The 12,255-nt window shown below is 42.2% G+C and overlaps 1 protein-coding gene and 1 pseudogene across 21 annotated transcripts in view; one reads left to right on the plus strand and one right to left on the minus strand.

The window, feature by feature from the left end:
- The window catches only part of SCMH1 (Scm polycomb group protein homolog 1), a 348,969-nt gene extending 337,083 nt beyond the window's left edge, over positions 1-11,886 (minus strand). For 15 of the 20 annotated variants that reach the window (XM_079113219.1, XM_079113215.1, XM_079113216.1 and 12 more), the window contains exons 1-2: positions 11,677-11,801; positions 10,735-10,909 (exon numbers count right to left, since the gene is read on the minus strand). The gene's annotated coding sequence lies outside the window, so the exon portion shown is untranslated. Of the gene's footprint in view, positions 1-10,734; positions 10,910-11,676 lie in introns of all 20 variants that reach the window. The other 5 variants (XM_079113217.1, XM_079113199.1, XM_079113214.1 and 2 more) reach the window with 3 other exon arrangements.
- Positions 1,711-4,378, plus strand: LOC306654714 (cyclin-A2-like; annotated as a pseudogene). The gene has a single exon. The product of its transcript is annotated as a cyclin-A2-like (transcript).
- Positions 11,887-12,255: the final 369 nt, after the last annotated feature.

The raw sequence follows: 12,255 nt of genomic DNA on the forward strand, positions 1-12,255 counted from the left end.
ATTTTGCCCCACCCAAAGCTCAGAGCTACAGCTTCCAGTATTATCCAAGATGGCCGCTCTGGCATCCAAATGTGTTGGCAAATGGGGAGCTACAGCTCAGGGTGTGGCTGTGAGGTCCTGGAGGCGGGATACTGTTGGTCAGGCAGGGGTCCTGGAGGTCGGGTGTGTTTGGTGTGGTTGCCAGATCCTTGGAGGCCGACTGCAATCAGTCGGTCTGGCGTCCCGGTGATAGGGCGCAGAAGTTGGTCTGGGGGTCCTGGCGGCAGAGAGCAGTCAGTTGATGTGAGGGCCCCAGAGGCAGGGAGTGATCGGTCGGGCTGAGGGATCCTGGAGACAGGGCTCAGGCAGTCCGGCCAGGGATTCCAAGGGGCCTGGCTGTTGTCTCAAAATGGTGGCAGCCACGTGTAATCAAACCTGCAGGTACTGTAACAGTGAACTTCCAGGCAACAGCAGGCAGCTGGTGCTCCACTGGCGGTCGGCGATAGTTTGCCGACTATTGTCGGATGATCAGAAGGTAAACCTCCTGCGTTGGGTGATGGATATGTGTAAGGAAGGCAATGCACAGGCGAGAGGCAGGCCAAATCCCTGCATCTTATAGAAGAAAAAGTAGGTCCAAATCTTCAACTTGTTGGCTTAGGATCAGACTTTCTTACCAGGACTCCCATAGCACAAGAAATAAAAGCAAGAATCAATAACTGGGATAGATTCAAACTAATAAGCTTTCTCTCAGCAAAGGAAACTATCAGCAATGCGAAGAGAGAGCCTACAGAGTGGGAGAAAATCTTTGCCACTCATACTTCAGATAGAGCACTAATTTCCAAATAAAGAACTCAAAAAACTCTACACGAAGAATACAAATAACCCAGTCAACAAATGGGCTAAGGATATGAACAGACACTTCACAGACGATCTACAAGCAATCAACAAACATATGAAAAAATGTTCACCATCTTTAGTAATAAGAGAAATGCAAATCAAAACTACCCTAAGATTCCATCTCACCCCAATTAGAATGGCGATTATCAAGAACACAAGCAACAATCGGTGTTGGAGAGGATGTGGGGAAAAAGGTACACTCATACATTGCTGGTGGGGATGCAAATTAGTGCAGCCACTCTGGAAAGCAGTGTGGAGATTCCTTAGAAAACTTGGAATGGAGCCACCATTTGACCCAGCTATCCCACTTCTCAACCTGTACCCAAAGGACTTAAAATCAGCATACTACAGAGATACAGCCACGACAATGTTCATAGCTGCTCAAGTCACAATAGCCAGACTGTGGAATCAACCTAGATGCCCCTCATTTGATGAATGGATAAAGAAACTGTGGTATATATATACCATGGAATATTACTCAACCATAAAGAATAATAAAATTATGGCATTTGCAAGCAAATGGATGCAGTTGGAGAATATCATGCTAAGTAAGATAAGCCAATCTCAAAAAACCAAAGGACGAATGATCTCACTGATAAGTGGATGATGACACATATAGGGGGTGGGAAGGGGGCAAGAATGGAGGAAGGAGGGACTGTATAGAGGGAAAAGAGGGGTGGGAGAGGTTGGGGGAGAAAAAAATAACAGAATTAATCAAAAACTATTATCCTAAGTAAATGTATGATTACACAAATGGTATGCCTCTAATTCATGTACAAACAGAGAAACAAGATGTATCCCACTTGTTTACAATAAAAATGAATTAAAAAAAAAAACTAATGCTGGCAAGGATGTGGAGAAAAAAGAACCCTTATATACTGCTGGTGGGGATGTAAATTGGTACAGCCACACTGGAAAACAGAATGGAAGTTCCTCAAAAATCTAAAAGTTTACTACCATATGATCCAGTTATAACACTCCAGGGTATATACCCACAGGAATCAAAGTCTGCATATAATAGATACCTGCATACCTATGTTTACTGTGGCACTATTCATAATAGCCAAAATATGCCATCAGTCTAGGTGTTGACAGATGAACAGATTTTTAAAAATATGGTATGTTAAATAAATGTAGTATTATCATACAAAAAGAATGAAATCAGAGGCTGCTGGCTGCATCTCTGGAGTCCATGCTTCTGCACGTGGCAGCGCCTACACAACCCTGGCGATACCCTGCATCCTGCGCTGGCCCAAGTCGGTGAGTGCTCAGCAGTCATCTGGGCTGACTGCTGCAGCGTCCCAGAGGACGCTCAGCACTGCCTGAGCTGCAGCCGAGTGGGCTCCAGGAGGAGTAGGAGAACATCTACCTGGAGAAAGTTACCGACCTGCAGCCAGCCACGGACCTAAGCCGCACTGGTGGTACCAAAGGCAGCGGGTAGAGGCCCAAGATGCACGGAGTGGTACCCGTGAAGGATCGTCCTGTAAATGATGAGCATGTCACTTCAGTTCCTCCTTGGAAAGCAAACAGTAAACAGCCTGCATTCACCATTCACGTGGATGAAACAGAAGAGGAGACTCAAAAGAGGCCATCTGCATCTAAAAGAACAATGTGAGGATGTCCTGGCTTTTAATACAGCTGCTACTTTACCTGGACCAAGAAAACCCCTGGTGCCTCTGGATTATCCAATGGATGATAATTTTGATTTGCCACACACTATGGACATGTCAATTGTATTAGAAGATGAAAAGCCAGTGTAAATGAAGTGCCACACTACCACAAGGATATTCACACATACCTTAGGGGAATGGAGGTTAAATATAAGCTTAGAGTGGGGTACATGATGAAGCAGCCAGACATCACTAACAGTATGCAGGTTATCCTTGAGGACTGGCTGTTTGAAGTGGAAGAGCAATATAAACTACAGAATGACACCCTGCATTTGGCTGTGAACTATATTGACAGGTTCCTCTTGTCCTTGTCGGTGCTGAGAGGGAAGTTTCAGTTTGTGGGCATTGCCACCATGCAGCTAGTCTCAAAATCTGAAGAAATATACCCCCCAGAAGTAACAGAGTTTGTGTACATTACCAGATGATAATGAAGAAACAAGTCCTAAGAACAGAGCACCTAGTTTTGAAAGTCCTTGCTTTTGACTTATCTGCCTAAACAATAAATCAATTTTTTACCCAATACTGAACATTTGAAGTCTGCAAACTGCAAAACTGAAAGTTGAGTAAAGTTTTGGGGAGAGTTAAGTTTGACAGATGCTGACCAGTATCTGAAGTATCTGTCATCAGTTATTGCTGGAGCAGTCTTTCACTTAGCACCCTACACAGTCACAGGCCAACGCTGGCCTGAATCAGTGGTACAGAAGAAGACTGGATACACCCTGGAAAGCCTCAAGCCCAGTCTGGTGGACTTCAGAGCCCCACAGCATGCACAGCAGAACATAAGGAAGAAGTACAAGTATTTAAAGTATCATGAAGTTTTTTCTCTCCTCAGCCCACCAGAGACACTGAATATGTAATGTGGAAGATTACCTGTTTTCCAAGATGTAAATCACTCAAAGTAAATGGTGTACAGTTTTATCTTAGGTTTTAATTTCACAATCATTGCTGAACATAGAAGTTATGGTCAAAGACAAATTATGGTATCTATTACCTTTTTAATGGTTTTAATTTGTATAGCTTTTGTACATGTATCTATCCTAGATAGTTGACTAATTTTAAGTGGTTTTGTTAAAGTATTAATGATGCTAGTTGTCAGGATAATAATAATAGACTTGGAAATCTTTGACTTGGTGTTAAAAAAAAAGAGTGAAATCATGTCATTTGCAGGAAAATGGGTGGAACTGGAAGGCATCATATTAAGCAAAATAACCCAGACACAGAAAGACAAGTATCACATGTTTTGTCTTATATGTGGAAACTTATAAAGATTTAAAAAAAATAAGATGAAGGTAGAAGAGGGACTATAAGGGAAAGGGAAGAATACTGGGGAAAGGGGGAAAGCAAATGAGGATAGTAGGGAGAGTGGAAATAATCAAAGCATAGTATTTACATGTAAGGAAATGACACACTGAAATTCATTAACCCATTAATTTATACAATTAATATGCATTAATAATTATAAGGTTAAAAAACAAAATAAAATTATAGCATTCATCTTTGTTACAGTACATAGTGTTTGGCAGAAATTAGACATCAATAACTATCTGTTGAATGAATGAACAAATGAAAACTTGAATAAACACAAAGAAATTAGACAATGTTTCTAAACTCTTATATTCCCTTAATGTGAAATTATGATCCTGTTAGAATTATGCTTGTTAGAGTTCATAAATTTTTTATCTCCCAAAACCATTAATTTTTGAAGAAATAAATTAATATAGTTTGGAGATTTTTATTGTCCCTTGAAAACTAAAGACACATCAGGGCACAACAAAATATGGACTGGAGGGGCTGGGGAGATAGCTCAGTTGGTAGAGTGCTTGCCTCTCAAGCACAAATTCTGGGTTCAATCCCCAGCACTGCAAAAAAAAAAAAAAAAAAAAAAAAAAAATGGAGTGGAAGTCTAAAGTTCTAAATCATCTGACCTCTTCTTAAATATCTTCAAAAACAAGTATTCTGGATCATGTTTTCTATTATACTTAATAAGGACACAGTGGCTAAAACAGCCTTATTTCCATCATGTTTGAATGTCACAGATGAAAAATACTCATAAGCATGAGTGTAAAGCAATTATAATAAATAAGAAAGTATTTGGAAATGAGCCCATAATAAGTCAATGAGCAACAGGCACCATAGTTAAAATGAATATACATACATAGATTTTCATTTTTAAAGAGAAAAATCATACTATTTACAGTAAATACAAAGGCAAAAATAATGCAGCAGCCTTCACGTGCTTCAAATTTTAAGAAAATTAATTCATGATGACTTGCAGGAGAAACAGCAAGAGGTTCAAACAGCACATGGTTTTTAAAAGGAGGTCAAAATTATTATACCATGAATTATTCTAGACAACACACAAAATCTATAGGGAGAAGACCTGGATTTGAGGAGTTAGTCCTGACACTTACTCTTTGCAGGTGGACACATCATTTACTCCATCTGCACCTCAGTTTTTTAGCATAAAATAAGGTTTACAGTGACATTGCATCCTATGTAAAAAGATTACTATACATTTCAAATTATATAGGAAAATGCATGTGACATTATTCTTTAATACTCTGTTCCTATAATTATTTATCCTTTCCCACCCTCCATATACCCGCTGTTATATGCCTATACTTTCCCTGCAACTCCTAGGCATAACCAGATTCTCAGAGAGGGATACTGTATTAGTTTGCTAAGGTTGCTATTAACAAATACCACAGACTGTGCAGCTTAAACAAAACAAACTTTTCTCTCAGTTCTGAAGGCTGGAGGTTCAAGATCAATATGTCAGTAGAGCTGATTTCTTTTGAGGTCACTCTCATAGGCTTATAAATAGTTGTATTCTCCCTCTATCTCCACATGTGTTTCCCTCTGTATATGTCTGTGTCCTAATCTCTTCTTACAAGGACTCCATTTATATAGGATTAAGGCCTATCCTTGACTTCACTTTACCTTAAATATTTCTTTTAAGGGCTATATCACATTCTGAAAAACTGGGGGTTAGAACTCCACCATATGAATTTTGGGGAGATATAATTCAGCCCATAACAGATATGTAGATATGCTACTACATCACATCACCATTACTATGATACTTACTATACTGCAATATAATTATCATTTTTGACTCCCTGAATAGGCTGTGAATGCTTGCACAGCACTGAATATTTCCTGTTTTTCTGTCTTCCAAGTGTCTATGCAGAACATATGTTCAAAATAATGCTCCAATAAACTGCTGATAATTGTATCTATAATACTTTCTACCAAGAAACTATTAGAATTGATCTATCTTGTGAAAACTTACTAAACAGAGTTTATAATATTCCAAGGATTTAAGAAAAAGGACGGATTTTTCATTCGTATTCCCAAAGCAGTGTGTCCAAATTCCTATACTTTCTATCTTATCCTCTATCCTCAAATTATCTATGTTGAATTTTCCTCAGGCAATGAATTTGGAGACTTTCTATAACCATTCCAGAAATCAGTGACTTTTTCCTCTACCTCTGAATTTATACATATTTATGCATTTAGGTAGCATTTAACTTGTTATTGTTTAAGAGCTAGTTAAGTATATCTTACCTTCCTCTACTAGATAGTGAGCTTCCTAAGAAAAAGGACTATGTCTTATTCCTCTCTGAGTGATCAACAATAACCACCACATGAACTCTTGAATTTTCTCTAAACCAAAAGCACCCCTCAGGAAGAAAAATTTTCTTAAACAAACAAGGAGGTGAAGTAGAAAAAGTGGAAAAGGAGTTGGGTACAATTTGGGACACAATGACTTTGCCAGACTTCACGCATAGCTATTTGTGAAGCTGTGCATAGGCAGCTTTCTCTCTCTCTCTCTCTCTCTCTCTCTCTCTCTCTCTCTCTCTCTCTCTCTCTCTCTCTCTCTCTCTCTCTCTCTCTCTCTCTCTCTCTCTCTCTCTCTCTATTGGAGGGATGTAGCAGAATGAGTTGCATCCACTGCATCTATTTAAAAGGCATTCAGAGCAAGTAATATGCTCTTCAGTACTCTGGAGGGAGACTGGCTTCAACTTAAGGCCAGGACACACAAATAACAACCAGTAAAATGGTTAACAATGTAGGAAACAGGAAATGTAGGAAAAAACAAATGGAAAAGTTTGAGATAGAGCAAATAAGAACAGTTGGAAAAGAGGAAGAGGAAGCCAGAAAAGCACAAGAATAACCGTTTAGAAAAGACAGATGACTGGAGAGGCTGGAACAAAGATAATAGGTGGTAAGACTTGCTCGGTTTATTTAGCCATAAAGTTATCAAAATAAATAGTTCTAGAAAATGCGTGATGGCTACAGTCAGCATTAAGGCTTTGACAAAAGTATCAGTTACAGACAGGGAGGTAGGGATCCAACATTTCAGTTCCTAACATGTAGAGGACCAATATTATTTCAATAACTTTACACATGCCATCTTGCTTAAACGTAACAGCTGTAATTATCCTCATTTTGTAAACAAGAGAACTGAAGATCTGAAAATCAAAGTGATCTGTCTATAGTTCTACAGTCAATTTTTGGTGACACTGAGGAACCCAGGCTTCTTTTCAACTCTAAATAAGTAAGGTAAAGTGAAAAAGAAATCAGAGCATTTTGGTCATTTTCTATTGATGAGATCAGGTACATTTCTTAACTCCGCTAAGCTACCAAAACAAGGTTACTGTAACGATTAAACTATAGCTTCAAAACAAATACTAGTGGTTACTTAAAATTTTTAAAACTAAAATTGGCCTACATAGTAACTTATTTTCAAATGTGGAATTTCTTATTTGGTCTCCTTCAAACAAGAATCTGAAGTTCTGAATGGACTATAAATTTTGCACATAGTAAACTGAGGTAGGGAGAGAGGATGTACAACCTATGGTTCCTAGAACACCTAGAGTCAATCCAAACTTCATAGCTTCATGTCTGTAATATAATGAATGGCCCCTGATATCTCTCTAGCTACATATCACACTACTGACTTACATAAATATAATACTCAAACTTGTGGCAGTTATTAATTCTTAACATACACTATACTTGACTTTACTCTGCATCTCTAACAAAATTCTTGGTCTACTGAAATTCATTCTCCAAGGACCAAACAAAATTCATCTTTAATGTAACCTTGTTTCCAAATGTTGAGAAACGACCGCTCTCTCCTCCAAACTTTTAAATCATTCTGCTTTTACCTTTTTACATACTATATTGTGCCTTATAATTTAGGTAAGCATGAAAAAATTTCATTTTTTCTGGCAAAGCATAAGCCCCTTATAACTAGATGGAAGGGAACCAACATTATTTTGCATCTATAAAATTCCTGTTGCTCTTCTTGTAAGTATATATTTTTTCATGTAATTTTTGTGACACCCTGTGAAAAAGGAATTTGCTTTTTACAGATAAGGACCTTGAAGCTCACAGAGCTTAACAATTCACTTTCAGTCATAAGGCCAGTAAGTGACAGAGTCTACATCTGAATCCTAATCTTTCTAACTCTAAAGCCTTGGCTCTTTCTGATATACTCTGCCCAGTGACCCTGGGTAGATCCTCAATGATTTATCTGTTTCCTGTCCACCCACTAATTATCAGAGGAAAACCCTTTTGTCATTATATACTAGCAGAAAAAAATTTGATATGAGGTATTTGCCCTCCTGCTTTTCAAGACTAAGAACAAACTCTTCAGAGTAAGAATGATTAATATGAATCCTGAATAAAGATGAAGAGATAAGAACTCTGCTTGAAGGAAAAAAAAAAAAAACAGTCAAAAACCATCACTTTTCCACTCATGTTTAAAAACTCCTCCTCCTTTGAGGTTTGCACCATCTGGCTACAGCAGTCTTCACCCCACCTCCTCATCTGTCATCTATCACCCTCCTGATTAAGCCCTATTTTTACTGCACCTGGGTCACAATCTTCCTCTCTTCCCCACATCCCATGATCCTAAATCACTTCACTATCAACACATGATGGCTTCAGTATATACCAGTCTCAGAGTTCCTTGCTATATTCAGCTTCGCTGACCTTCATTTCTACTGTATTTCAGCTATCCACACACAGAGACCTAGCTGTCACCTAGAAGAGTTCCACATCAGACAACTTAACTCGAATTAACTTGAAAAAATTTTTAAACTCCATGTTTTATAGTTGTTCATGAACCTTTATTTTTATTTATTTATGTGTGGTGCTGAGAATCAAACCCAGTGCCTCACACATGCTAGGCAAGCGCTCTGCCTCTGAGCTACAACCCCTGACCCATCCATGTTAATAATAATAAATTAATATTTCTTTTTCTGACTACAATACCCAGCTTACTTCCATTAAATTCACTAACTCAAGCAATCAAAAAATCTACATGTCCAAAACAACTCATCGTATACTGTTTGCTATCTCAGTTAATAATACTACTATCCACTTGATTGCCCAAGCTAAAAACCTAAGCACCACTCTAGACTTCTTATTCTCTCACATGCACATCCAATCACACAGCCTCAGGTTTTCTCAAATTCATCATTTTCTCTTCATCCCTATGGCCACTTTTTAAAAAGGCTACATCAACCATGTCTTATTTTAAAAATATCACCCATTGAATTAATTTCAAGATACTTATGCATACAAGGCCCACATGGCATGGCTTCTGCCTGTATTGCCAGCCTCACAATTTACCACTTCTATGTTTACTATTATATTCTTATTAGTCCCAAAATGCTGTGGTTCATTATGCAAGCCATTCCTTTTCTCACACCGATTCCTCTGCTCAAGTTGTTTTCTGTTTGAAGCATATTTTCTACTCATCTTTGCCTGCCTTTCTCCTACTTATCAATTAAGATTTGGGTCAACTATCATCTCTTCCCAAAATGTTCCCTCAACCTCTAGACTAGCCTAAAAGCACTCATTTTGGGTTAATCACAGCATTATATACACAGCTCTTATTTTTTATTCTAAAGTGACCAATTTAAGGATCTAACTTGCCAGCTCCACAAAGATTAGAAATGTCCCTTGTTCATTTTTGAATGCTCAGTTAAGCACAGCACATAGCATAGTGCTGGACATATTATTATACATAATAAGTATATAAATGTAAAAGTTAGAATATGCTATGCTTAAATTTTCAGGAGAATGTTCACACCAGTGCTTTCTCACTGGTTAGTATCTCCTAACTTTAATTCCAAGTTCTTTGAAGGTTAACAGTCTTTTCTGGATCTGCAGAGTTCTGTAGAGAATGGCGCTATAAAAACTTTACCCAACTTACATAAAAGGGAAACACATTTCCACAAACACTAGAAATCAAAACTTATGTGCTGCAAACTTCAAAACCACTACCAATAAAAACGAAGATATAAGAACAAAGATAAAGAAGCAATTCTGACTATTGGTATGTGCTTATCTCAGTTATAAAAACAGTGAAACTTTGCTTAGAACTTGAACAAGGTCCCAGACACAAGATTTTATCTACAAGGCCATCACATCTCTGCTGGGCTTCAGAAATTATTAATTTGCAGAGTTGTTTAAGCAGGGGTTTAGGAAGTTGGTGAAAGAAACCTTTTTTAAAAAAAACTTAACCCCACTTACCACCAAAGTTAAGTGATTTTTAAAAAGCAAATTAAAAATAACGCTGTTAAGTGAGCAACAAAAAAGTGTTCTTTTTCATAGCAATTTGGGGCCTTCTGCTGGCAGTTAGAGATAGAGCAAAGAGTTCAGTGTAATAAAGCATTTTCCTCTCCAACCAAATATTAAGTTGTAGTTTGGCACCGAACTAGGTCTCAATCTCCTTCAGAGTAAAAATAATAAGCTCTTCTTTTTGCATGGCACATTACAGTTTAAAATCCTTGCATATACATTAGCTTGTTTGACAAAGCATTCAGACGCTTTTTAAGGGAGGGGGAATGTGAAAATTTCCATGAAACAGATCTCAGCTCCTCAGAACAATCACTATTAGATGGCTATTTTTTTTTTTTTCTTTTTTCAAGTTTCAAAACACAGCACAGAAATGAGGAAGGGAGAGTACTTTTTATTAAAGCAGGTCAATCCTTGAGGCCAAAGAGCTTCCTGTAGAAACTCAACTAGGTTTCGACTCTTAGGTCACATCAAGATCTTGTTTGAAAAGAAATGATTAAGAGGGTGGATCAGAGACCACTGTGTAGGGGAGATGACTGAAGGAACTAGAATTATCAAAGAGAAGCCAAATCTCAGGGGACGTGATTATTACCTTCAGATATCTTAACAGCTGGCCATAAGGGACAAGAACTAGGAAGAATGGGAGGCAGGCGTTTCTGTCAAGCTATAACCAGATCTGTCCAGGTACAGAATGGGTTTCCCGGGGAGCAGATTAGCTTTCCATCAATGGAAGAGCTGTCCAAATACGTCCAATTTCTAGGGTACACCTGGGGGTTTTGAAAGATACTTTGTCATGGGGATGGGAGAAAGGGAACTGGGATGACTTTTAGTTCCCTTCCTGTTTGGAGAAGTTCTGGGGTTCGCCAACCCCTTTCGCTGCTGCGCCCACGTGTCCAGCCCTCCAGGGCTGCCGGCTGGCCTCTGTGCCAGCTGCTCCCGCCCCGGTCTGAGGTTTGAAACCTGCCCTCCCGGCCAGTCTGGCGGGGTTCCGGGCAGGGACAGGTGACACACGTGAGTTCTCACAGCCTGGAGGACCGTAGCTGACAGTTCCAGGCCTTCGCGTCCTGGACCCTGGGTCTTCGCCCGCCCGGGGACCAGGGACCGGCCGCCAGCACCGCAGGCATTGTCACCTCCAGCGTCTGGGCAGCCCTACTGACCCTCGCAGACAGACATCACGCCGACTCCCGCCCTTCCCCGCCCGCCCCGGCGCGGTCGGCCTGGACAGGGCGACAGCGCACCCGCCGCCCCGTGGAGCCGACCCTCCGCAGGGCCCCTGTCCTTGGCTCTCGCTCGCCCGGGCCGCCGGCGGGACCCTGGGCCCGGACGCACACGCAGTGCGGGCCGCCGGGCTCGCTGCCGGGCTGACACGGCCGGGGCAGGGCCGCGGACACGCAGGCCGCCGCGACTGACGGACGCGCGGTCGGGGCCGGGAGGGGCGGGCGCAGCGGCCGCGCAGGTCCGCCGCCGGCCTCTGGTAGCCCGCAGCCCCTCAGGGCGCGGGCTCGGCGGGCGGCAGGAGCCGCGAGGGGCTTACCTGCGGGCGCGGCGGCGCGGGGCGCGGGGCGGCTCACTCCCTTCCCGCCGCCATGTTTCCGCTGCGCAGGGAGCGAGCGAAGACGCGGGAAGGGGGCGGGCGGGCGGCTCCGGAGAGCGGCTGGCGGGCGGCGGGGGGCTCCACCGAGGCGGTGGCGGCGGCCGAGGGGGCGGAGGCGGGGGCTCCCCGGCCCCGCCCCGCCCGCGCCTCCCGCCGCGAGGTGGCGCGCGCCTCGGCCGTTGGGCTCGCGCTGGCGGGCGGGCGGGCGGGGCTGCGAGGCGCGCGGGGGAGGTCCGCCGAGGGAGCGACCCCGTCCGGCCACCCCGCGCCTCCCGCCCGCGGCCCTGCAGGCCCCGACCTGCGGTCCAGTTGGCGTCTCACGCACCGGTAAACTGGCGCGCCCAGAGGGCTAGGGTTCGAATCCCGCGGCCGCGGGTAGCGGGCTCCGAGCAACCCCGCCCCTCCAGCGGCTGACTGTGGTGACCTTGAGCGAGTTACTTCGCACCTCCGCGCCAGCGCTGTCTTCTCTGACACCTTGGCGCTTAACCCCGAGGGGCTGGTACGAGGAGAAAATAAGTT

This window comes from Sciurus vulgaris, assembly GCF_902686455.1.
Source record: "Sciurus vulgaris genome assembly, chromosome: 1".
In the NCBI taxonomy this organism is placed as follows: Eukaryota; Metazoa; Chordata; class Mammalia; order Rodentia; family Sciuridae; genus Sciurus; species Sciurus vulgaris.